This window comes from Leopardus geoffroyi, chromosome D2 (genome assembly GCF_018350155.1).
Source record: "Leopardus geoffroyi isolate Oge1 chromosome D2, O.geoffroyi_Oge1_pat1.0, whole genome shotgun sequence".
NCBI lineage: Eukaryota > Metazoa > Chordata > Mammalia > Carnivora > Felidae > Leopardus > Leopardus geoffroyi.
Window position 1 is genome coordinate 10,031,669 of NC_059334.1, and position 25,333 is coordinate 10,057,001.

The 25,333-nt window shown below is 37.5% G+C and overlaps 1 pseudogene; it reads right to left on the reverse strand.

Annotated features, from left to right (window-relative positions):
• Positions 1 to 15,170: 15,170 nt before the first annotated feature.
• Positions 15,171 to 21,846, reverse strand: LOC123577282 (annotated as a pseudogene).
• Between the last annotated feature and the right edge of the window lie 3,487 nt (positions 21,847 to 25,333).

Sequence of the window (25,333 nt, forward strand, 5' to 3'; positions counted from 1 at the left end):
TAAAGAACTCTTGTGGGTGTCCAGGGAACTTTATATTCAAACCTGACTTATTTGGAGAGAGAGAGAGAGAGAGAGAGAGAGAGAGAGAGCCAGGGAGGGGCAGAGAGTGAGGGAGAGAGAGAATCCCAAGCAGGCTCCACACTGTCAGTTGTCATCTTTTTAAAGTAAAGTCATACATAGCAAAGTGTCTTAACCCTGGCTGAACAAACTCTGTCAGTAGAGCTCAAATATTTAGTCAGATTTTGTACATGGGATCAGAAAGAAGAATTGTATTTACCATGGGAATAAGCCACACGTACACACACACACACACACACACACACACACACACACACACTATGATGTGTTATTGCTCTCATGGTCCTACAGAGAAGCACAGCAATAAATCCCATGCAATTGCTCTATCTAGAGATAAAAACTGAAGTTAGCCTGTTAATATTACTATTAATATTTTCTTTTGGTTTACTTGATTTTTTTTTCCTGCTTCTTAAAGGGCAGGCATCTACCTTCATGTGCCCTTAGCATTAACAAAAGATTCAGAAACCCGTAGCTGCTATTGTATCTTGATAGCGAGCGGCAGAAGGAGCAGAAAGGATGTTTTCAGGCAAGGACTGAGGAACGGTAACCGTTTCCTTTGTTACCAGGTGGCCTCATAGGCAAGGAGGTTTGTTTGTTTATTTATTTCTCTTTTGTGTGAATGTGAGAGAAGGCCAGCCATGTCCTAAAAGGACTAGATACTCCTTAGATTGATTTATTTTTCAAAATCGGTAAAAGACATTCAAAAGATGCCACAAGCCATTCAAAATGAGTGAGTGAGAGGGCAAGAGAAGAGACCTGCTAGATTTTGTTTAAAGCTCTGATTTTTCTTTCAATGGAAGCACAATAATAAATATTTTTAAAATTGCCTGCCTGCAGATAATATAAAATTTGCTACTATTCTTTACATAATTTGTAACAGCACAAACTTTAAAAGTGGAAGTGGATTATTTTTATTGCTATAATCATCCTAGAAAGATGATAGTGTATTAAGTAGGTAGTTGTTGTTGTCCCTCCTTGGTGTGTAGGAATCAGTGAATTTACAAGAGTGTTTCTTCAACATGGGCAGAAAATTAATGCCTAATGAACTTTTATTAGATGCTCAATTTACCTCTTGAGGAAGGCATAGAAACTGCCGGTTCTATTTCTAGAAATGTTGACTAACATATCCTCAGAGTGATAGCTGGGAATTGACAACATTTTAATGTGAATAACTTGGTTGACCACTCTTCCTGAATTGCTGTGTACTAGCAAATGGAGCAGATGAGTTCTGGAATGCATAGTTACACTATGTGTGAGTCTTTAGGTGGAGTAACAAACTGCATATCGATATATATCCTCTCTATGCCATTGGGAGATATACACATACTTTATGGCATCATGTTATTTTTGTATGCTTTGAGTATCAAATCTACACCATAGTACAAATAGTTTTATTCAGTTACAGAGGTTTGGTTAAATAAAGGCATTTGCATACTTAGCTAGGCAATTGCAACAGACATAGAAAGGATCAGAGATTTCCTCTACTCTTTGTTTGTTTGTTTGTTTATGTATTTATTTTTGAGAGAGAGAGAGAGAGAGAGAGAGAGAGAGCAAGCAAGCATGAGTAGGGGAGGGACAGAGAGAGAGAGAGGGAAATACAGAATTTGAAGTAGGCTCCAGGCTCTGGGCCCATTGTGGGGCTTGAACTCACAAACTGTGAGATCACGACCTGAGCCGAAATCAAGAGTCAGATGCTTAACCGACTGAGCCATCCAGGCGCCTCTATAATGACGAGTTTTTAAATAATATATTTAATTTTTAGAATATTATTATTTTTTTAAAAAAATCTTTATTTATTTTGAGGGAGAGAGAGAGAGCACACACGTGTGAGTAGGAGACAGAAGGAGAGAGAGAGAGAGACAGAGAAAAAAAGAGAGAATCCCAAGCAGGCTCAGCGCTGACAGCCCCTGCTGATGTGGGGCTCGACCTCACGAACTGAGAGATCCTGACCTGAGCCGAAATACAGAGTCCGATGCTTAACTGACTGAGCCATGCAGGTGCCCTTCAGAGTGCTTTATTTTTAATTTTGTTTTTAATTTACAGAAAAATTGATATGGTAGTATTAGAATTCCCATATACCCATAAGCCTGGCATCCACTTTCCCCTATAATTAACATCTTATGTTTGTATGATACATTTGTTACCGTTAATGGATAGATATTGGTACATTCTTATTAATCATAGTTTATTCAGATTCCTCATTTTTAGCTAATGTCGTTTTCTGTTCCAGGGCCCCATTTCAAGATACTGCACTGTATTCAGTTTTCTTGTCTCCTTAGTCTCTTCTTGGTTGGGATAGTGTCTCAAAATTTCTTTTTTTCTTTTCTTTTTTTCAACCATGATAGTTTTGAGGAGTACTAGTTATGTGTTTTATAGGATTTCCCTATATTTGGATTTACCTGATATTTGCTTCATGTTTAGACTGGGATTATGGGTTTTTAGGAGAAAGACCACAGAGGCCAGGTTCCATGTTAATATCATATCAAGGGTATGTGCTATCACTCTTGGTATTGATCTTGACCATCTGGCTGACATAGTTTTGTTAGTTTTCTCCACTGTAAAGTTTGTATTTTCCTCCCTTTTTCATATACAGTTTTTTTTTTTTTAATTTTTTTTTTTCAACGTTTATTTATTTTTGGGACAGAGAGAGACAGAGCATGAACGGGGGAGGGGCAGAGAGAGAGGGAGACACAGAATCGGAAACAGGCTCCAGGCTCTGAGCCATCAGCCCAGAGCCTGACGCGGGGCTCGAACTCACGGACCGCGAGATCGTGACCTGGCTGAAGTCGGACGCTTAACCGACTGCGCCACCCAGGCGCCCCTTCATATACAGTTTTGTATGTAAGAAGGAAGTTACTGTGTGTGGTTCATACTGTTAAAAAAAGAGATAACAGACCTCAAATGGAGTGGTTTACGCTAAGCCCATGTTCCAAATCAGGACTTAATATATCTAACATAATTGCACTATTAGCCTCTTCAAGGAATGTAATCCTAAATAATCAATCTGGAATTACCTGGTCAAAACTAATAGGGTTATATGCCTGATAGATTCCTGTTGTCCCTTAAAGAAAGGTAACCTCACCTGAAGCAATCAACTCTGAGTAGAAATACCTTTTTTTAAAAAAAAATTAGTTATTAATTTTTATTTTTTTAACTTTTTGTTTTAATCACCTAGCGCTCATCATAACAAATGCACTCCTTAATCCCCATCACTTTTTTCACCCATCCCCCCCATCTCCCCCCTCCTCTGGTAACCAACCCCTAGTGTGTGCTCTATAGTTAAGAGTTTGTTCTTGTTTTTTTTTTTTTCCTCTCTTTTCCCCTTTGCCCAATTTGTTTTGCTTCTTAAACTCCACATTGTGAGTGAAGTCATATAGTATTTGTGCTTTTCTGACTGTCTCATTTCACTTAGCATTACACTTTCTAGCTCCACCTATGTCATTGCAAATGGCAATATCTCATTCTTTTTTAACATTTAATTGTACATATATATATATACATATATATATATATATACACACACATACATAAATGCACATATACATATACATGTACATATACACCACATCTTCTTTATCCATTCATTGATCAGTGGACACAGGCTGCTTCCATATCTTGGCTATTGTAAAATAATTCTGCTATAAACATTGAGGTGCATGTATCTCTTTGAATTAGTATTTTTGTACCTTTGGGTAAACACCTAGTAGTACAATTGCTGGATCATAAGGTAGTTCTATCTTTACCTTTTTCAGGAAACTGTACCGCTTTCCAGAGTGACTGTACCAGTTTGCATTCCCACCAACAGTGCATGAGGGTTTCTTTTTCTTCACAGGTGTGAAGAACACAGGTGTGTTTCTTGGCAACACCTATTGTTTCTTGTGTTTTGATTTTAGCCATTCCGAGAGGCGTCAGAATGAGATGATATTTCATTTTAGCTTTGATTTGCATTTTCCTGATGGTAAGTGATGATGAGCATCTTTTCATGTGTCTGTTGGCCATCTGGATGTCTTCTTTGGAGAAATGTCTGTTCATGTCTTCTGCCCATTAATTGGATGATTTGTTTTGAGGGTATTGAGTTTTCTAAGTTCTTTATATATTTTGGATACTAACCCTTTATCAGATATGTCATTTGCAAATATCTTCTCCAATTTCGTACGTTGCCTTTTAGTTTTGTGGATTGTTTCCTTTGCTGTGCAGAAGCCTTTTATTTTGATGTAGGCCCAATAGTTTATTTTTGCTTTACTGGTAACTTCTTTATCTAGCCTCCTTCTGCCTGTAAACATCTCTTATTTTGTACAGTTCTTTGGAGCTTTTTTCTATCTGCAATATGGGATGCTGCCCAATTCATGAATTATTGAATAAAGCCAATAAGATCTTTAAAATATATTCAGCTGAATTTTGTTTTTTGATAATACTTAACGAGGTGGGGGAGTGGTTGTGCTCTCCCTCTGAAGAAAGAGTATCTATATAAATTATGCAACATTCTACAATGGAAATTTGTCTCTTTTCTTCCTTTTATTTATGTATCCAATCACTTATTTATATCATGTGTCTGTCACAATTATTTATATCACATTTGTAACTGTTTTCTATTTGTTGTACTTCTTTGTTTATTTTTTTAAGATTTTATTTTTAAGTAACCTCTCCACCCAACATGGCGCTCGAATTTATAACTCCCGAAATCAAGAGTCGCATGCTCTACTGACTGAGCCAGCCAGGCACCCCTCTTTGTTTCTTTTTAAAAAAATCATCCGGATGGTCAACAGACACACGAAAAGAGGCTCAACGTCACTCCTCATCAGGGAAATACAAATCAAAAACACACTGAGATACCACCTCACGCTGGTGGGAGTGGCTAAAATGAACAAATCAAGAGACTATAGATAACTGGCGAGGATGTGGAGAAACGGGAACCCTCTTGCACTGTTGGTGGGAATGCAAACTGGTGCAGCTGCTCTGGAAAACAGTGTGGAGGTTCCTCAAAAAATTAAAAATAGATCTACCCTATGACTCAGCAATAGCACTGTTAGGAATTTACCCAAGGGATACAGGAGTGCTGATGCATAGGGGCACTTGTACCCCAATGTTTATAGCAACACTTTCAACAAAAAAAAGCCAAATTATGGAAAGAGCCTAAATGTCCATCAAGTGACGAATGGATAAAGAAGAAATGGTTTATATATACAATGGAATACTAGTTGGCAATGACAAAGAATGAAATCTGGCCATTTGCAGCAATGCGGATGGAACTGGAGAGTATGATGCTAAGTGAAATAAGTCAGGCAGAGAAAGACAGATACCATATGTTTTCACTCATATGTGGATCTTGAGAAACTTAACAGAAGACCATGGGGGAGGGGAAGGGGAAAAATTACAGAGAGGGAGAGAGGCAAACCATAAGAGACTCTCAAATACTGAGAACAAACTGAGGGTTGATGGGGGGTGGGGTAGAGGGGAAAGTGGGTGTGATGGGCATTGAGGAGGACATCTGTTGGGATGAGCAGTGTGTATTGTATGGAAACCAATTTGACAATAAGTTATATTTAATATGAAAAAAACCTTTTCTTTTTATGCCTTCTCTAGCTTTGAATATGTATTCATTCATTCATTTATTCATTCATTCATTTTTTAAGTTTATTTTTATTTATTTTTTTTTGAGAAAGATACAGAGAGCAAGTGGGGGAGGGACAGAGAGAAGAGATAGAATCCCAAGCAGGCTCCACATTATCTGTGCAGAGCCCAATGTGGGGCTCAAACTCAGAAGCTATGAGATCATGACCTGAGCCAAAATCTAGAGTTGGACGCTTAACCAACTGAACCACCCAGGTACCCCATTTAGTCGAGTAATTATATGACCTTATTTTCTCTCCCCCTTTGCATATTATATCTCTTTTTGATTTTTTAAATTATAGATTGCCTTATAGCTTACAGTATACACTAACAACTAATCTAAATCCACTTTCAAATTCTGTTATACCGCTTCATAGATAGTGCAGATCACTTATAACACAGTATTTCCAATGCTTTCCTCCCATTCCTTGTAATATTGCTACAGTTCATTTCACTTATCCACACAGTACATCACCATTATCATTATCTTGAGCAGAAAGTTGCCTACTATATCAATTAAGAATGAACAAATATTTTATTTGACTACTTTATCCTTTTTCTGACTATTTTTCTTTTTTATGTAGATCCCAGTTTCTGACCTGGATGACATTTGTTTTTCTTTCACATTTGAAGTGTAACTTTTTGGATATGTAGAATTCTAGATTGGTGGATGTTGCTTTGAACACTCAATATGTCACTCCATTCTTCTCTTGTTTGCACGGTTTTTGACGAAGAGTGGGCAGTATGTCTTATTTTTTTTCTTGTAGATGAGGTATGTTTTTCCTCTAGCTTATTTCAAAACTTTCTCTTTGCTTTTGGTTTTCTATACTTTGAATAGTGCACGACTACAGGTGCATCTACACCTGTAGATGTTTTTTGTTTGTTTTGTTTTTGTTTGTATCTTATTTTGTATTCTGAGCTTCCTAGATCTGTAGATAGGCGTATGTCATTAATTTTGGAAAATTTTAAGCTGTTATTCATATATTTCTTCTGCTCTATTTTCTGTTCCTTTAGTACCCCAGTTACATGGGTATTATACCTTTTGAAATTTTCTCATAGTTCCAGGGTGTTTATTTTCTTTTTTTCCATTTGTTTTCTCTTTGTATTTCAGTGTGTGAAGTTTCTATATCTTTAAGTTCACTAATACTCTTTTTAAAAAAAAATTAATGTTTATTTATTCTTGAGAGAGAGAGAGAGAGAATGAGAGCAGGAGAGGGGTAGAGAGAGAGGGAGGCACAGAATCTGAAACAGGCTCCAGGCTCTGAGCTGTCAGCACAGAGCCTTATGAGGGGCTCAAACCCAAGAAATGTGGTATCATGATCTGAGCCGACATGAGAAGCCCAACCAACTGAGCCACCCAGGTGCCCCAAGTTCACTAATACTCTTGATGAACACGTCAAAGGCATCCTTCATTTCTGTTAGTATTTTTACTTTAGCCTTTCTGTTTATCCTTTCTTAGAGTTTCTATCTTTTTGCTTATATTACCCATCTATTATTGTATGTTATCTACTTTTTCCATTAGAATTCTTATAGTAATTATAGTTATTTTAAAATGATAATTCCAACTTTCATGTCATATATGAGTCTGGATCTAATGCTTTGTCTCATTAGATTGCATTTTTGTTGCTTATTAAAATGTCTTGTAATTTATTGAAAATGGACATAAAATGTTGAGTAATAAGAAGGAGATCAATGAGGGGTGTCTGGGTGGCTTAGTCAGTTAAGCATCAACTTCGGCTCAGGTCATGATCTCCTAGTTCGTGGGTTTGAGCCCCATGTCTGGTTCCACACTGACAGTGTGGACCCTGCTTGGGATTTTCTCTCTCTCTCCCTCTCTCTTTGCTGCTGCCCCCCAACTTGTGCTTTTTCTGTCTGTCTCAAAAGTGAATAAGTAAACTTAAAAAAAGAATGAGGTCAGTGAATGTGAAGTCTTACATTAATTGAGCCAGGAGTTGGATGGTGTGTAATATTTGCTATTGATGCAGTTTCCAGGGTCTTCAGATGCCTCTAGTATCTTTGTCTTTTATGTTGTCTTTGATTTCCCCCAAGAACTTCCTAACGTTGTGCCTTGCCATTCATTCAGCTGCATCCGCTGTTTTTATCCCGGAGTCTTTGATGTGGTGGTAAGAAGTAGGGGATGGGAAGTATCCTGTCCTCTTTTGATTAAATCTCAGTCTCTTAGGAGTCTATGTGCCTGGGATATGACTTTCCTAAGTGTATCTTGGCTTTTGTTTTCCTTTCCCACTCTGGGTGAGACAGGAAGCCTAGAGGGGCCACCAGGTGGATAAATTGCCCTTACTTCTAGGTGAACTAAGGTATTTATTTATTTATTGGAGAGCAAGCTGTCCTCATGGAAAACATTTTGGGCGTATTTTGGAATGGCTGCTTCTCTCTACCAGAGCCATGAGGGGCTTTCTTACCTCTTCACCATGAGAATTCTGTGGGGCTCCTGGAGGCATAACCCACATAAAACTAAAGCCTTCGGGATTTTTTTGCTCTTAAGCTGGTCCACATTCAGGCTTTGGTTGTTTGCGAATATTACCATTTTAGTGTTCCTACCTGTGTCTGGATTTCTGCTCCAGTTATGCTGATCGGGTCTGTGATTCTCTGATCTGGGGCACATAAGGAATCTTCCTGCTCCCTCAGAATTCTGGGAGAATATTTTCCATATGACCTCAATTCTCTGATGGGTTTAAGAAAAGCCATTAACTTTGTTTAGTTTATTTTCTTTTTGTAAAAATGGGACTCATGCCTCTCAAGCTCTTCATGTGACTGATCTGAAACCAGAAATATGGATAAGAGATTTACTAAATAGCCATCACATTTGGGTTGGAAGAACAGCATAGACAATACTTACCTGATTCATGATTACAGTTTTACTTTAAAGTTATATATTGTCATGCAATCACGTCGATATAGTAAAGTGAATTTGTAGAGCTCTCACAACTAATTCAATTAAGTTGATCCCCAAATCTCAAATACTGACATTCTGATACCACTCAACATACCTAGCTTGATTCTTGGATCTTCCAAATTAGGGGTAATTATTACTTAGCTTCATTTGATAGTTTATACTACAGGCATACATATGTAGCCTCCAAAATATTTAAAATAACACACTATTCTGTGCTTGTTCCAAGGTGTATATGACCCATCTCTGTTTCTGTTGTTACACAACGGAGAAAAAATCATTAACCTGGCCTGTCGTGAAGAACAGCTGGTAACCTTGTCTGCCAAATACGCCGTAGATAAAAGTGGCTAAGGACAGCTTTTGACCAAATAAGTTGTAACTTCCAACAAATACATAGTACACTCTCTGTGCTGAATAAATACCCATGTTCTTATTTCTATTTATACCCCATTCACTTAGCAACACTTTCATTACCCATCTGAATTCATTGGAGATTTGATTGAACATTCTATTCTTAAATTGTAAGCAGTAACCTAATGTCAAACTCAGAAATGCGGGGTGAGGGGCGCCTGGATGGCTCAGTCAATTCAGCGTCTGACTTCGGCTTAGGTCATGATCTTGCAGCCCGTGAGTTCGAGCCCCACGTTGAGCTCTGTGCTGACAGCTCAGAGCCTGGAGCGTGCTTAGGATTCTGTGTCTCCCTCTCTCTCTGCCCCTCCCCTGCTTGCACTCTGTTTCTCTCTCTCTCTCTCAAAAATAAATAAACATTAAAAGATTTAAAAAAGAAACATTAAAAAAAATGCAGGGTGAGTAGAAAAGTCATTACCAAAAGTAAGATTTGCATCTGTTTTGCAGTGTTGCTCCCACAGTCAGACTCTGACAATTCACCCTATACTTGATCTTCTCTCTCATCCAAGGCAATTGTCCATCTGTTCCCATAGCTTTGGCTTTAAGATAACACAAATGGTATTTCTTAAATGTGTATACTTCTTTGTATTCTATGCCATATTGCAGAACATGTACAGTGTACTTATCTAGACGGATGAGTAAAATATACACCATGGCCTGGCCTGGGACCTGTAGTTTACTTTTCATTCATACACACAAAAAAGATGTGAGTGCAGTTTGCTCTTTTATCATTTTTAGTTTGAGTGCGATGAGTAAGACACCTTCAGCCTGAAGGTAATCGGGAACTAGGCTCCCAGACTGTGTTTCGGTTTTCACATTTGTTCATAGGACACATACGTGATAGCCCACAGTGACAGAATAGAGTTTTTTATGGAATTATTCTTATTTTTAAATTCATAGTCTCATAGCAGGCAGTGTTTTAGCAAATTTTGAAATGAATATTTTGGGGGTATAGGTGACACTTATCACCAATCTTGATGCCAAGATTAGGAAAGGTTTTTTTTTTTTTTTAATGTTTATTTATTTATTTTGAGAGAAAGAGAAAGAGACAGACGGAGAGAGAGAGAAAGAGAGAGCGCACTCAAGCGGCAGAGGGGCAGAAAGAGAGGGAAAGAGAGAATCCCAAGGAGGATCTGTGCTGTCAGCATGGAGCCCAAGATGGGGCTCAAACTCACAAACTGTGAAATTATGACCTGAACAGAAAGCAAGAGTCCAAAATCAAGAATCTGACACTTAACTGACTGAGTCACCCAAGAGCCCCAACATTAGGGAAAGTTTTGAGCAGGATGACCTAGAAGATGGTTCCTCTGGTTTACCTGCTGCCTAAGGTAGGGTATGTTGGATTTAGTACTCAGTTACTTGCTATATTTAGCCTACTCTGAAAACTTCCTGTAATTGTTTTGGCACATAAGCCTTATTTCCTGGGTCAAAAGATATAATACTCTTTTGGGGTAAATGTACAGAATGCTTTCGCCATTTTACTCATCTTCTTAGTAAGAACTTAACTCTGGAAAACTTATTTTGGTGATTGTACAATTAAGAAAATAAAAAGTTCCATAGAAGAAGGTAAAATAATCTGCAGGCAAACAACTCTGATGTTTTGCTGAGTAGCACCAAAAAATGTCAAGGAAGCTACTTGATAGTATTTGTGAAATGTTCAGAAAACTTTAAATCATTCCTATGTATAACATGCCAGAATGTATTTATTACTCTTACCTTTTTGAAGTCTCCCCTTTGCTAAAGGAAGGTAAGCTCTGGGAACTGTTTTTCTTTGAATTACTTTCCAGTAGTATTCCACTTGGATTTTGTTAGTAAGAGGCATTTGGCATTTAAGCAAGATGTAAAGATGAAAGACAAAGGGAAGCTATTAAGCTCTGATTTTTACACTGTAACTGATTTGATTAACGGATCGTATTCTGCAATCCACAGCATCACATAGGTGTATGAAATGAGAGAGAGTAGGTTCCTTTCCCTGGATATTTACATCAAAAATAATGAATTTTCAGGGGCTCCTGGGTGGCACAGTCGGTTAAGCGTCCGACTTCAGTCAGGTCATGATCTCACAGTTGGTGGGTTCGAGCCTGGAGCCTGCTTGGGATTCTGAGTCTTCCTCTCTCTGCCCCTCCTCCACTTGCTCTCTCTCTCTCTCTCTCAAAAATAAATAAACTTTAAAAAAATAATGCATTTTCAGAAATTGTGAGCTTATGTTATGCATAGGTGGGTACATTTGTTCATTGTAAGATCCTTGAAAATATAAGTGAAACTAGTGAAGTTTAGAATTGCCAAAGGTAGTCAGAATCTTCCAAATGCCTGAGAGAATCTGGCTCTCTACCTAGAGCTGAAGCTCTCCCAGGAAACAAAACTACAGCTGGAATCCTGACTGGGATGACCCCCGACTACTGTTCATGATCAATAGTTAATTGACTTTAGTCTCTGGTACCGGAAACAGTGAAGGTATAGTGACAATTCTTTTGTTTGAGCTGCCATTTGAAATGTGTTACTGAAGGGGACCTGAATATGCCTTAAATTTGCCACTTTGGAATGTGAATTATTTTGAGCTGATGGCAATTGAGAATTAGCAGGCTCAGAAAGGAGTCTTCTCAGAGCTTCCCTTATCTGATGAGAAGCAGAAATTTCTGAGGAATGAAGACTGTCATAAATCCCCTCTCCAGAGGACTTTTATGGCCATAGAGAAGACACAAAACAGTGAAATGATTCTGCACAAACAAAGCTTCATAAAGTCACCCTTATTTTACATTAGTTTCACCATATACTTACCCTCCCACAATGTATTGTCCATAGGAGCCCCCAACCCCCCTTTCCTTTATCTAGTTACTTCTCCAGAATTTATCGCCCTTTGTTAAAATGGTATGTAAGCTCTCAGGTCTCACCACCTCTTTGGATTTTCACTTCTTTTCTGTGAAATCCCCTTGCATAAAAAAAAACATTAACATCAACAAAATTTGAGTGCCCTTTATTCTGTTAATCTGTCTTTTGTCAATTTATTTCATAGGCTCTGGTCATTAACATTAACAGGATAGAGGAGAGGTTTTCCTTCCATTTATTACCCCATAGAAAGAAATGAGTAATAATATTTTTCTCTTTGCAAGATGAAAAATTATAAGATGAGACAAAATGACATTACAAGATTTTTAAAGACTTGGGAATAAAATTACTCATGAAATGTTAAAAAAAAAACCCTTATTTTCTAAATCCTTAGTTGATTCAAGAATCCAGTCTTGCCCATATAATCCTTATTCTTCCATATATTCTCATTTCTGGATTTTTATGAAATGGGATAAAGGCATAGGTGCCCTAATTCAAAGCAGACTATGAAGGAGTGGCAGAAGGGAAACACTATTGGAAATATTTTTGTGCCAGCTCAGACAAGATTTGAAAATTTAACTTTGATACTCACTATTTAGTGTGTCTCATTTTACCTTATTTTATTGTTTTTCTGGGAAAGCATAATTTAAAACATATTTGCCTCTATTACAGTCAGTTACAATAACCAATCAACTTTGAAAACAAAAATCAACCCAAACTCGCATAATAGCTGAGTGAATTTTTCCCCTTGGGATATATATTTGAAGTGTTCTATGATTATTGCTATCTAACAGGTAGAAGTAAACATCGTCTTGCCAAAAAACAAAAAAAAATGTTTTTTTATCTTTCTGCAAATTCTGATCTGAACCTTCAGTTTCTAATCTTTTTCCTCCATCCAAAACAAAGCAAAACCAAAAAGACCCATAACAATGCTAAACGCACAGCAGTGGTTCAATAAATACCCAATTGTTTATCTTTAGTATAAAATTTAAATTATTTTAATGCTGATGTTGTACCTTCATTTTTATTTTTTGCAACTGCCTTTATTGCTTTGATATACTAGTTTCTCAAACATGTATTTTGAATTGGAATAAATTACGATTTCTTTAGCTAAGCACATCCTAATCTATTACTTAAGAAACATTTAATATTCATATGGATATGTCCTTTTTGTGAATTTGCAGTTTTATACGTATTTTTCTTTCTTCATTTGAATGTACTGCTATATTCATCAGGACAACTGCTGAGGGGTGCCTGGATGGCTCAGTCAGTTGAGCGTTGACTCTTGATTTCAGTTCTGGTGATAATCTCATGGTCATGAGATTGAGCCCTTCATGAGGGCTCTGCACTGAGAGTGGAGCCTACTTGGAACTATCTCTCTCCCACTCTCTCTGCCCCTTCCTCACTCTCTCTCTCTCTCTTTCTTTCAAAACAAATAAGCAAACATTAAAAAAAAAAGAACAGCTGCTGATTTTTAAAGGGAAGGGACCTTTGTATGTATATTATTGACTGAGAAAGCTTTTATTTAAAATAGGAATACCTAAGTGAAAATGGAAGAAATAATAGTAATAAACACCTCCAGATGATCTCAGGCATTTAAGAAAATACATTGCAATTGCTTCACTTTACTTATGTCAAGACTGGATGACTAAAGAATATGATCTGGAGTCTGTTCAAGGAAAAGAAAAATCTCTTATGTCAAACATTTTTCTAACCTTCATATTTTTCAGTATAGGTACCTAGACTATATTGCCTTTTGTTTTCCATCTATGGTCTTTGGATGTTCAAGGATACTTGCTTTGGGGAAATGGAGAGCTAAACTGCTAATAGTTTGGAGCTGGCATCCACAAAAAAGTGATGGAAAGGTACAGAGAAGAATGTAGAAAATAAGAAACCAAGAGGAATGTGGCCACATAAAATTCCCATAGTAGTAAATGGTCAGTGATTTTGAAAATAGTGAACTCCTTGAGGTCAGGAGTTACATCTTAATTATCTCTTTTCCTCTAGTTCTTAACCAAGTACTGGCCTTTGTCTAGGACCTAAGTAAATGTTGAAATGAGTCAACCAAGTTAGCTTATTGCATTTATACAATGGCCTTATTTGTTCAATAGTATTTCCTATTTACAAATGATGATATCAAGGCTCAAAGATTTAATTAACAGAGGCAGGACTGGGAAGGATTGGGATTTAAATGTAGTCTCCAGAAATCTGAAAACTCATAATATTTCCACTATAACAAGATTTTCGAAACGTGTCTTCAGTCCTATGGTAAAGTTGAAAAAGGAACAGTTCTGTTGGGGAAATTTTTTTCCTCTACCTTTCTAGATTCATTGATCTAATAATTAAATTGGCATGAGACAGATCAACAGGTGGAAAACAAAACTTCAATGATACGTATATTTCCTGTATACATGAAAGAGACCCAGGAAATGAGTAACAGCTCAAACTGACCAAAGCCATCACCTTAAATACCAACGTACTTAAATTTGTCAGCTAAAGACAAAAGAAGACATTGGAGGTGGGGTGTTAGTTATGGGAGGCTACCAGGAAAAGCATAGTCAACAATGGTAAGGTTGTTGCATAGATTGAAGTCATTGCCTTCTCCATAGATAAATTTCTATACATTGAGTCATTCCCTTTTCCAGGTATAGTGGGGGAGACATCCTTACAACTGGAGATTTCTCTTATAAATGTATTTTTCTTTTAACAAAAGTGTGACTTCTACTTAGTTTTCAGAGCTTCTCTTGTGTCTGCAGTTTCTTAAAAATAAGCGGCTTAAGGGGCGCCTAGCTGGTCAGTACGTAGAACATGCAGCTCTTTATCTCAGGATCATGAGTTCAAGCCCCAGGTTGGATGTAGAGCTCACTTAGAAAACAATAACCAGCTTAAAATAATCAGTATGCCAAAAAGCCATATCTTGGGGTGGAAAATTTTCTGTCCTTCCGTTCCATGTTTATAAATTTTCAGGAAATCCTGTACAGAGTGTTGTCCCTTCTGAAATTTCATAAGGCATATTAAAATATTAAAATCTCTGATAAAACTTTATTATTTATTTATTTATTTATTTATTTATTTATTTAAAAGATACAATCTATTCATATCCTGATTAGACTATTACATTTAGCAATTAATACCATGGGTGCAAAAATAAATCTATACTAAAACCCTTTGTTGGAAAGCTTTACACTTTCCACAGAATAGAAACTAAAATGTCCTATTATACAGTTAGTCACAAATACAGTCCTCGAGTTTTGTGCCCGTATACAAGAGTACTGTCTAAGACATGTCTTCTTTGTAGCAGCTAGGCCTCACCACCACTATGTTCGGCTGGGCCCACAGATCTGTTGTGACCTGTAGCTTCCCTGTCACTTCTCTGGCTCTCCTCTCCTGCTAAGTTTTGTTTCCTGGCAGTAATTAAAACCTTCGGCTTTTGACATAGCTGCTACTGCTGCTGGAACCGCCACAGCCACCTTGGTTTGTGGTTTGGCAAAGTATTGGCCTCCACCACCCAAGGGGCCGGAACCTCTGCCTCCAAAATCTCCTCTTTTCATGGGCCCAAAATTTGAAGAGTGATTGCTGTCATTGCCAAAATCATTATAGCCTCTGCCACCTCCAGAGTTGCTTCCAGCATTACCAAATCTGGTATAGCCATCCCCATTGCCACCATATCCACCACCACCTCAACTGCCACCAAAGCCACCCTGCCCTCTCAAGTTTCCTCTTTGACCACAGTTGTCATACTCACCCAAACCACCACCATGACCACCATCCAAGTTTCCAGAACCACTTCAACCTCTTTGCCGGGATGAAGCAGCGGTCATCTCCTGCTTAGGTAGAGCTCTCCTTACCTCACAGTTGTGGTCATCCACAGTATGGTATTTTTGAATGGCAGTCTTGTCTATGGAGTCATGGACATCAGATAGTACAAAAGAAAAGCCTTTCTTCTTGCTGCTGCCTTGGTCACTTACGATTTCAACGGCGTCAGTTTTCCCATATGTCAAAATAACCTTTTAGATGATGTTCTTCAGTGTCTTCATTAATGCCACCAACAAAAATCTTTTCCACGGTTAAGTGGACACTGGGTCTTTGAGAGTCTTCTCTTGAGAGAGCCTTCTTTGGTTCCACAGCTCTTCCATCTACCTTGGGTGGCCTTGCATTCATGGCTGTATCCACCTCCTCCACAATGGTGTAGCTGACAAATCCAAAGCCTCTGGGGCACTTGGATCTCTCATTACCACATAGTCTGTGAGCGTTCCTCCTTGATCAGAATGGCTCCTCAGACTCTCATCAGTTTCTTCAAAGCTCAAACCTCCAGTGAAGAGCTTCTACCGCTGTTTGGGCTCTTTGGGAGACTCTAACTTAGATATGATGGCAGTGGGAGGGGAGACTTCAAGGATGCTTACACAGCATCATCCACAGGCAGAAAACTCTGATGAAGCTTTTAGTTAAGCAATTGCTCAAACTTTGTTTCTGTCAGAATTTCTCAAAGGTGATTTATTAGAGTTTTTATGTCTTTTTTAGATGGCTTATTGTTTTGAAAGGCAGCAGGAAAATGGCAGGAGATGTTTACTATCCATAATAGTAAAAGAAATTATTTACTGGCAAGAAAAAAAAGATGAAATATCATAGTATTGACATTCTGGAAGAAAATAAGCTTAGATTACAGGAAGCTATTGAGAGAACTGATAGTTTTTAAATTCTCGGTACTTGTAAGGGTATTTTTCTGAGCTTAATTAGCTATCTATATCCATATTTCCTGGAATAATAGGACCTATAATTGGAAACATCCATTTTTAGCATATTCTACTTCCCTGAAATAAAATGTATGGAAGAAATGGATTATTTTTCCTTCATTTGTTCAAATATTTGTCATTCAATTTAATTACAAACTTCTATGGGCGCTTGGGTGGCTCAGTGGATTAAGTGTCTGACTTCGGCTCATGTCATGATCTCACAGTTCATGGGTTCAATCCCAGAGTAGGGCTCTGTGCCGACAGCTCAGAGCCTGGAGCCTGCTTCGGATTCTGTGTCTCCCTCTCTCTTTCTGCCCCTCCACCACTCTCTCTCTTTCTCTGTCTCAAAAATAAATAAACATTAAAAAAAAAACTATAGACTTCTGTATTTGGAATTACAAAATCATTCATTTAGGGAGTTTATTCTAAGTGTTGTATCATTAATGGCTGCTTCCAATCTTTATTTGGTAAACCTGAAAATAAAAAGCCACAATGAGAGACAAATGAGTGTTTATTTGCAGTTGAAGTATGGAGATTTAGGGAGCTCACATTCAGGTGGTTACCCAAATAGTGCTCCTGCTTCTAGGGTGGAGGCAAGAGTGTTTTATGAGTTAAAGAAAGGGGGGGGGCAATCACATAAGTTGAAGAAAAGAAAAAAAACGTTTCTCTGGATGGTAACAAGTTAACTCTGGGTTAGGCATTGACTACTGATTTTACCTTTTGAAACTCCACAACCATCAGTCTTGTGACCAGAATGTCCCTTGTCTCATATTGACTTCTCAAACAATCGCTTAAAACAATTGCCATTTTGCTCAGTCCAAAGGTTTTGACCCAGTTCAAACAAAGGTGAGGAAGGCGGTTTCTCTGCAGTGGCTGCTCCGATTCTATTTTAAAATGGCTCTAGTCATGTCAACCTTTCACACTTCAAGTTCAAAGAGATCAAGCTGTAGATGAAGTTAGAAATACTGCAGTCTTGAAAGGAGGTGGGTGGAAGCAAATTAATTGATTCCTAAGTAAATTGGTGAGCTGTAGAAATGGTACCTTATAAATGGTTAGTTACCTGTAAGATGCTAACCTAAAATATTCTCTTTTATAAATAAGGTGTTTGACAATCATAGGCATATATCCCCTTTATTAATAGGCTTATGAGAAAGAAAGAAGTAATGTATACTTGTAAGGAAGTGTTAACATAGCTAGCTCACTTAATGTTAATACCAAAGTGCTGATGCTTTATTCTGGATTTAGTCTGAATTCTTATTCTGTTAAGTTGATTTGGAATAAGGCAAGCCATATTAATAAAGATAGGCAAATCAGACAAAATCTGTATTAAGTTTCTGGCATTTTCATTGTACCATATACATATTTTTCCATAGAAACCCTATAATTTTTATAAAACGTCCTAAATTAGGGGCACCTGGGTGGCTCAGTCGGTTAAGCGTCCGACTTCGACTCAGGTCACGATCTCGCGGTCCGTGAGTTCGAACCCCGTGTCGGGCTCTATGCTGACAGCTCAGAGCCTGGAGCCTGTTTCAGATTCTGTGTCTCCCTCTCTCTGACCCTCCCCTGTTCATGCTCTGTCTCTCCCTGTCTCAAAAATAATAAATAAAACGTTAAAAAAAAATTTTAAAAAAATGTCCTAAATTAGAGAGAGAAAAAATGCTTACTCACTTTGCCTTCAGGAGAGGTACATAATGCACATAAATATGTACATTATATGTTTAGTATGTGCACAGTTACTCTATTGCAGGAATTGAACAGTAAATAAGGGAAATTAATAAACAAGTATTCACTGAGCAGCTACTACTTTTTAGGTTGATGCATTTACTTTTGGGATGAAAAAGTCCCATTTGAAACATACCAAAGAGGTTTGGTTGCAGAAACAGTATCTGACCATGTTACAAATTCAATCCATTACTGTTGATAGATGAAACATAAAAACATGAAAACAGCACATTATGTACTCTTCTGACAACATAAGCATGTGTAGAATCATTACTAAGGAATTCAGAATAGTGATCTATGAATGTGGGTTGTATAACAGGAGAAAACCTCAAATCAAAATGGGGCTTAACCTGGATTTCGAAGGTAAGAGTATTTTTTTTTTTCATATGGGAAGTATGGGCAGGGACAAATGCTTAAGACAGAAGCATTCAGAGATATGAACGAATGTGGCATGTTGGAGTAGGAGCCAGAGATGGTGAAGATGCCCGCTGGCTTGATGGGGGAGAAGGATACAAAGACAGAAACAGATTATAAGTATAAATTGTAGAAGCTCTTCTTGAGGAGGTTAAATGAGAGGGAAAATCTAATAGGATGTGAATTTTACCCATTGAACATTTTTTTTTAATTAGGAAATAAGGCCCATTTTATTCATTAAGAAGTTCTGTATGGGCTAGATTAGGGTTTGTTGAGCAGTAGACCATAGATAGATTTGAGAAGATATTCTGGAAATTCAGTCTTGATGTAATGTGGGCCTGGGGTAAGAAAGTACTACTGTGTGCAGGCTGGATGGGCATGAAGAAGGAACAGATGTGAGAAGACTTCCAAGAGAAACTCTGCAAGACTTACATACCATTAGTAAAATAGCAAATATACTGAAAGGAATGGCAATATTAAATAATGAACTTCGTTTCTCCTTCGTTTCTCCAAAGAAAAATTTTACCTAGCAGAGCAAGGACAGAAGAATCCAAAAGTACCAAAGATTATACCTGAATGCTATTAGAAGCTTGTAAACAGTACTCAACAAAAAGTCTATTTTGCATAGTAAAAACTATAAGTACCTATGAATATATATGACAAAGTAATGTAGAGCTTTATGGAGAAAATTGGGAAGCTTCGATGAAAGATGGTAAATAAGGCACACCTGGGTGGTTCAGTCGGTTGAGCATCCGACTTTGGCTCAGGTCACGATCTTGCAGTTCATGAGTTGGAGCCCCACATTGGGCCCAGTGCTGTCAGCGCAAAGCCTGCTTCAGATCCTCTGTCTGCCTCCTCTCTGCCACTCCTCTGCTTGCAGTCTCTCTCTCAAAAGTAAATAAAAATATTAAAAAAAAAGAAAGATGATAAATAAGATTGAAATGGACTGAAGAGACATAAAATGCTCATTAGGTGTCATAACTTTGTCAATGTTTCTGAAAACATTACATCAGTTCTGTGTAATTCCAACAAGAATGAGAATTATATATACATTTTTTTTTCAATTTGAAAAGGTGATTCTAAAATGTATATTTAACAGTGAGTAGGGGGAGCATTTGTACTTGGTGCGTGTGTGTATTTGTAGCAATTAAGGCAGTATGCTTTCGGTTAAATGATAAGAAAAGTGAAAATGGAACGGAAAAAAACCCAAAATCAGATTCATGGACACATATGAATGAGATGATATTGCAGATCAATAGTTACTGGGCAGACTGTTCAAGAATAATACTTGGGGGGAAAAAGAATAGCATTCTAAAAGAATTATTTAATGGGGGGCCACCTGGATGGCTCAGTCGGTTAAGCATCTGACTTTGGCTCAGGTCATGATCTCACAGTTTACAGTTTGATACCCATGTCAGGCTCTGTGCTGACAGCTAAGAGCCTGGAGACTGCTTCAGATTTTGGGTTTCCCTCTCTCTCTGTCCCTCCCCGATTCATGCTCTGTCTCTCAAAAATAAATAAACATAAAAATTCCTATTAAAAAAAAGAATTATTTACGGGGCGCTTGGCTGGCTCAGTTGGTTGAACGATCGACTTCAGCTCAGGTCATGATCTCACAGCGCTTGAGTTTGAGCCCCGCATTGGGCTCTATGCTGATGGCTCGGAGCCTGGAGCCTGCTTCGGATCCTGTGTCTCGCTCTTTCTCTGCCCCTAACCCACTCTCATTTTGTCTCTGTCTCTCTCAAAAAATAAATAAATATTAAAAAAATTAAAAAGAGAATTATTTAGTGGGATCTTTATTTCATACAATTCACAAAAATAAATTCCAGATAGGTTAAAGACAAATGTAAAGAACAGAATTTAAAAATTTTATCAGAAAATTAATCTTGGGGGAGTGTGGGATTCTCTAGACTATATAAAGAAGCATAACAAATTAAGAGAATCTTTGAAAAATTAATAACATTCAAACTAAAACTTCTTTTCATTCAACCAAAAAAACTGTTAGAACTAACCAGTGAGTTCAGTAAAGTTGAAGACTTTAATTAATTATTAATTATGTACAGAAATCAGTTGCGTGAACTAGCAGAAAGAGAAATTAAACAACCCCTCTTACAATTGTATCGAAAAGAATAAGATGCCTAGGAATAAATTTTAGCAAGGAGGTGAAGGACCTGTACCCTGTAACTGTAAGACATTGATGAAAGAAATTGAAGATGACACAGAAAATGGAAAGATATACCATACTCATGAATTGGAATAATTTATATTGTTAAAATGTCTAATTTGACTCTACTGTACTATCATTCTCAGATTATCATTTCATATTTTTGTTTGATTGTTTACTAGTATGTTATTTCTTTTTTTTAAAAAAATTTAATGTTTGTCTATTTTTGAGAGAGAGAAAGCATGCGCAGTGAGTGGGGGAGGGCCAAGAGAGAGGGAGACCCAGAATCTGAAGCAAGCTCCAGACTCTGAGCTGTCAGCACAGAGCCCGATGCGGGACTCAAACTTATGAACCGTGAGACCATGACCTGAGCTTAATCGACTGAGCCACTGAGGCACCCTCTTGTATGTTATTTCTTTCTTCCTCTAGACAGTAAACTCTAACAAAGAATATGTCTGTTTCATCTGCAATTGAATACCTAAATCAAAGCCTATGTATGGTCATTTCTAAATATACATTTGTTAAATAAGTGAATGAGGACTGTGAACCAACCAAAACTGGAGAGAAAACAGACAACTTCTCACCTCTATATGACAGAGAGAGCAAGGCCTGGCTAATTTCCTGAAGGCTGATATTTTTTCTCAGTGAGATAGATGAGCCTTTGTATGATGGGTGATCCAGGACCTGTTGGTTCAAGGATTAAACACCAGCCACATCTGACTGCTCCCTTGAGTGCTGTACCTCTTGTGGACTGAGGTTAGGGGTTCATTCTTTGGGATCATGCATTAACAATAGGGTCACTCAAAGTATTCTTTTGTCATGACTTCACCAGAATTGCTAACACTTCAATACCTTCTTCTTTTCAAGTATAAGGTCAGAACATTGGATTCCATATTGCTTCACATTTGCTCTCTTTTTCCATTAATACATGTGCATTCTTACTTCTCTGGGCCCTCAGGCCAGGTCAGTCCATTAGCCATGCCTCAGACTGTGACAAGACATTAATTTGTATCTGCACTGGGGCCTCAGTGGCCACAGTCCTGAGCATCAAACCCATAATTTCCCTAAGTGTAGCAAATTCACTTTTCAAATAAAAAAGCAGATCATACTCCTATCACTGTATTTCTCCCATCTGTTTCAGAGAGGAAAAACACCAACCTTAAGGAATTCATCGGGACTTGTTCTCACAGATAAGGGGAAGTGAAAAGTTACCTCTTTGCTCTCAGCCATTGGTCAGGTCATCGTGGTCTTCATTCATCAGATTGCTTACATTCCTCCAGTGAACTCCCTTTACCTGCTACCCAAACTTGTGTCCTTTTTTAAAAAAAAAATTTTTTTAATGTTTATTTATTTCTGAGACAGAGAGAGACAGAACATGAGTGGGGAAGGGGCAGAGAGAGAGGGAGACACAGAATCTGAAGCAGGCTCCAGGCTCCTAGCTATCAGCACAGAGCCTGATGTGGGGTTTGAACTCAGAAACCATGAGATCATGACCTGAGCCGAAGTCGGTCGCTCAACCGACTGAGCCACCCAGGCGCCCCAAACTTGTGCCCTTTTATGGATCTATTGTGTTGTACAAGGGAATAGAGGTACTACTAACTTAGACTATTATGGTAAATATCCCATATGACTAGAAAGATCACATCAGAAATTTTCAAACTCAAAATGTGCCTTGAACATGGTAATAGAATTCACAAACAACTATTTTAACTTTACTGTCCCATGGAGAGATCATTATAGATATTTATAAAATGAACCTCCAGAGATTTTAAAAATTAAAAAATACTATCTTTTTCTTTCCTTCCTCCCTTCCTTCTTCCTTCCTCCCTTCCTTCTTCCTTCCTTCCTTCCTTCCTGCCTTCATTCTTTCCTTCCTTCCTTCGTTCTTTCCTTTGTTCCTTCCTTCCTTCCTTCCTTCCTTCCTTCCTTCCTTCCTTCCTTCCTCCCTCCCTCCCTCCCTCCCTCCCTCGCTCCCTCCCTCGCTCCCTCCCTTCTTTGCTCAGCCAATTCTATAGAATAAAAATGGGTTGTATGTCTTCCCTAGACTTTCCATCCTGGAGAGAGATGAGGGGTAGTGAAGTCATTTGCTGTACTGTATTTAAAATTTTGACAAATGGTTTGCACTTGCCTGTGCATTTGATTATACAAAAATGTAATTCAAGCAACTTGTTTTGGCGATAAAGTCCAATTATTTATTATTTTTTCAACTTATTGCAATAGATACACAAAATTTGATGTAATCCTAGAAGTATTTTGGTTTGCATTCCATTCATTTAGGGTAACACCAAGCAACAAAAAAACGTTTCACCAAATATATGCATACCAGACAAAGCTGGGGTATGACAGTTGCTCAATAACATTAATTGACTACCTTTCTAATAATGACTTCATTTTCCTTGAGTTTGATAGCTAGTTTCTACATTACTAAAGTTTTATCTCAGGATAATATGACCACTTTATAGGTAAGGAGATGGAATTGTATAGAGGTAACTAATGTGCCTCAATCATACACAGTTAATTATAATTTGAGCTACTATATAAAGCCAGATCTGTAAGCTTCAGAGTTTGCACATTTATCCAATAGATTATGTAACAATCAATAAGTCTTCGTTTAATTTAAGTCAGTTTTGCTACCTGAGAATCGAAGTGCCAAATTAAAGGTTGAATGGGTTAAGCAAGTGAATTCAGAATTTGAGGGAATGGCAGAATGATTATAATGAAACCTGAATCTTGTAGAAAATGTTGGCCATGTTATCTGTGTATATGGGATGGGGTGTGTGTGTGTGTGTGTGTGTGTGTGTGTGTGTGTGTCTTTATATTTGGTGGTGCCCAATATTCAGGGACTTTTTCAATAAATATTATAAAAGACAATGATGAAAATTGTAACTGGCAAGGCAAAAAGAATTTGGTGCTCCATAATTACAAAAGGCAAAGAAAGCAAATTATTTCAAAAGGAAAATACTCACATCCTTTAAATCTGTTCTCCCAGTTCCCAAACAGGCTAATAATTTGCTTGATTTCTTTCTTTTATGCTAATACTACTGATGAATTGATTGAAAATTGTGTATAATACAGCAGGTGTTTCTTGTTTTTGTTTGGGGATAATACTCATAAGGAGGCAGTGAAAAGCAGTACGGAATGAGAATAATCTGAGAATAACAGGTGGAGCTCTTTCTCTACTAGCTGAGGGCTCTATTTTCACAAAGTCATTATAGTTGCATGAACCACACACTGGGAAAACAAAAATCTGGGAATAAGCTAATATTAAAGTATGTATTTTACAACACCAAACTTGATGAAAGCAATATATTTATTTCTTTTATTCCATTTACTTGAAATTTTCTGTTTGGGGTTTCCAATTTCAAATTCTTAGTTCATCTTAATCTTTCTGTGATAATCATACTATCCCATGCCAAAAAATGTATTCTTACCTCACCCCAAAGCATAGAAACCAGTCTCTCATGCAAATGCACATGTAGACACACACACACACACACACACACACCCCTACAAACACATACAAATAAACACAACTCATACATACACACACATGCTCACTCAGATTAGGAAAATCACCTTGATGTAGCTATGTTTTATAATTCAGCTTTGTATTTCAAAAGTACAACTACTCCAGCAAATGATAAAAGGAGGCTACCGAAGAAAAATTTTTTAAATGTTTTTCAGAATGTTTGTCTGTATACCTTTTTTAAATGAAAAATTGACACACAGTAAAAGAAATGAAATCCAAATGTAGGCTTTATGAGTTATTATAAGGGAAACATTTGTCTAAACTCCATCAGGATCAAGAAAGAGAATATTTGTAGAATCCCTGAAGCCTTGATTCTATCTTGATTCTTTCTTCTCCTTATAAGTAACAACACCTTTGAAATTTCTTTAGAGTTTCGCCTCCTGTGATTATCTGGCTGATAATGACAGTTTAATATGTTTGGGATGTTTTGCGAGTGTGTTCATAGAGTATGTATCCCCTTATGTATGTCTCCCTCTCCTCAGTTTTATGTCGGTATGACTCACTGTTGTTGCATTGGTTTATTTTCATTAGTAGTATAGCAATCTATAACAAACTATATTCATCCTTCTAGTTTTGAGCAATTGGATTCCCCTCACCCCGAGTTTTACTGAGAAATGACTGACACACATCACTGTATAAGTTTATAGCATGATGACTGAATTTACACATATTGTGAGATGCTTCAGCCAACATTCAACATCTCGTATGGATACAATTTAAAAGACAGAAAGAATAAAAGAAAAAAGGAAAAAAAAGTTTCACCTGTGTTGAGAACTCTTAGGATTTACTCTCCAAACAACTTTCTGTATATCATACAATTCAAGCAATTGGATTGTTTTTTATTTTAACCTCATAATGTAGCTGTGAACGTCTTTGAATCTATCACTTGGTGTTTCTGTGCATGAATTCTTCTGGGTAAATAATAAGAATGACATTAG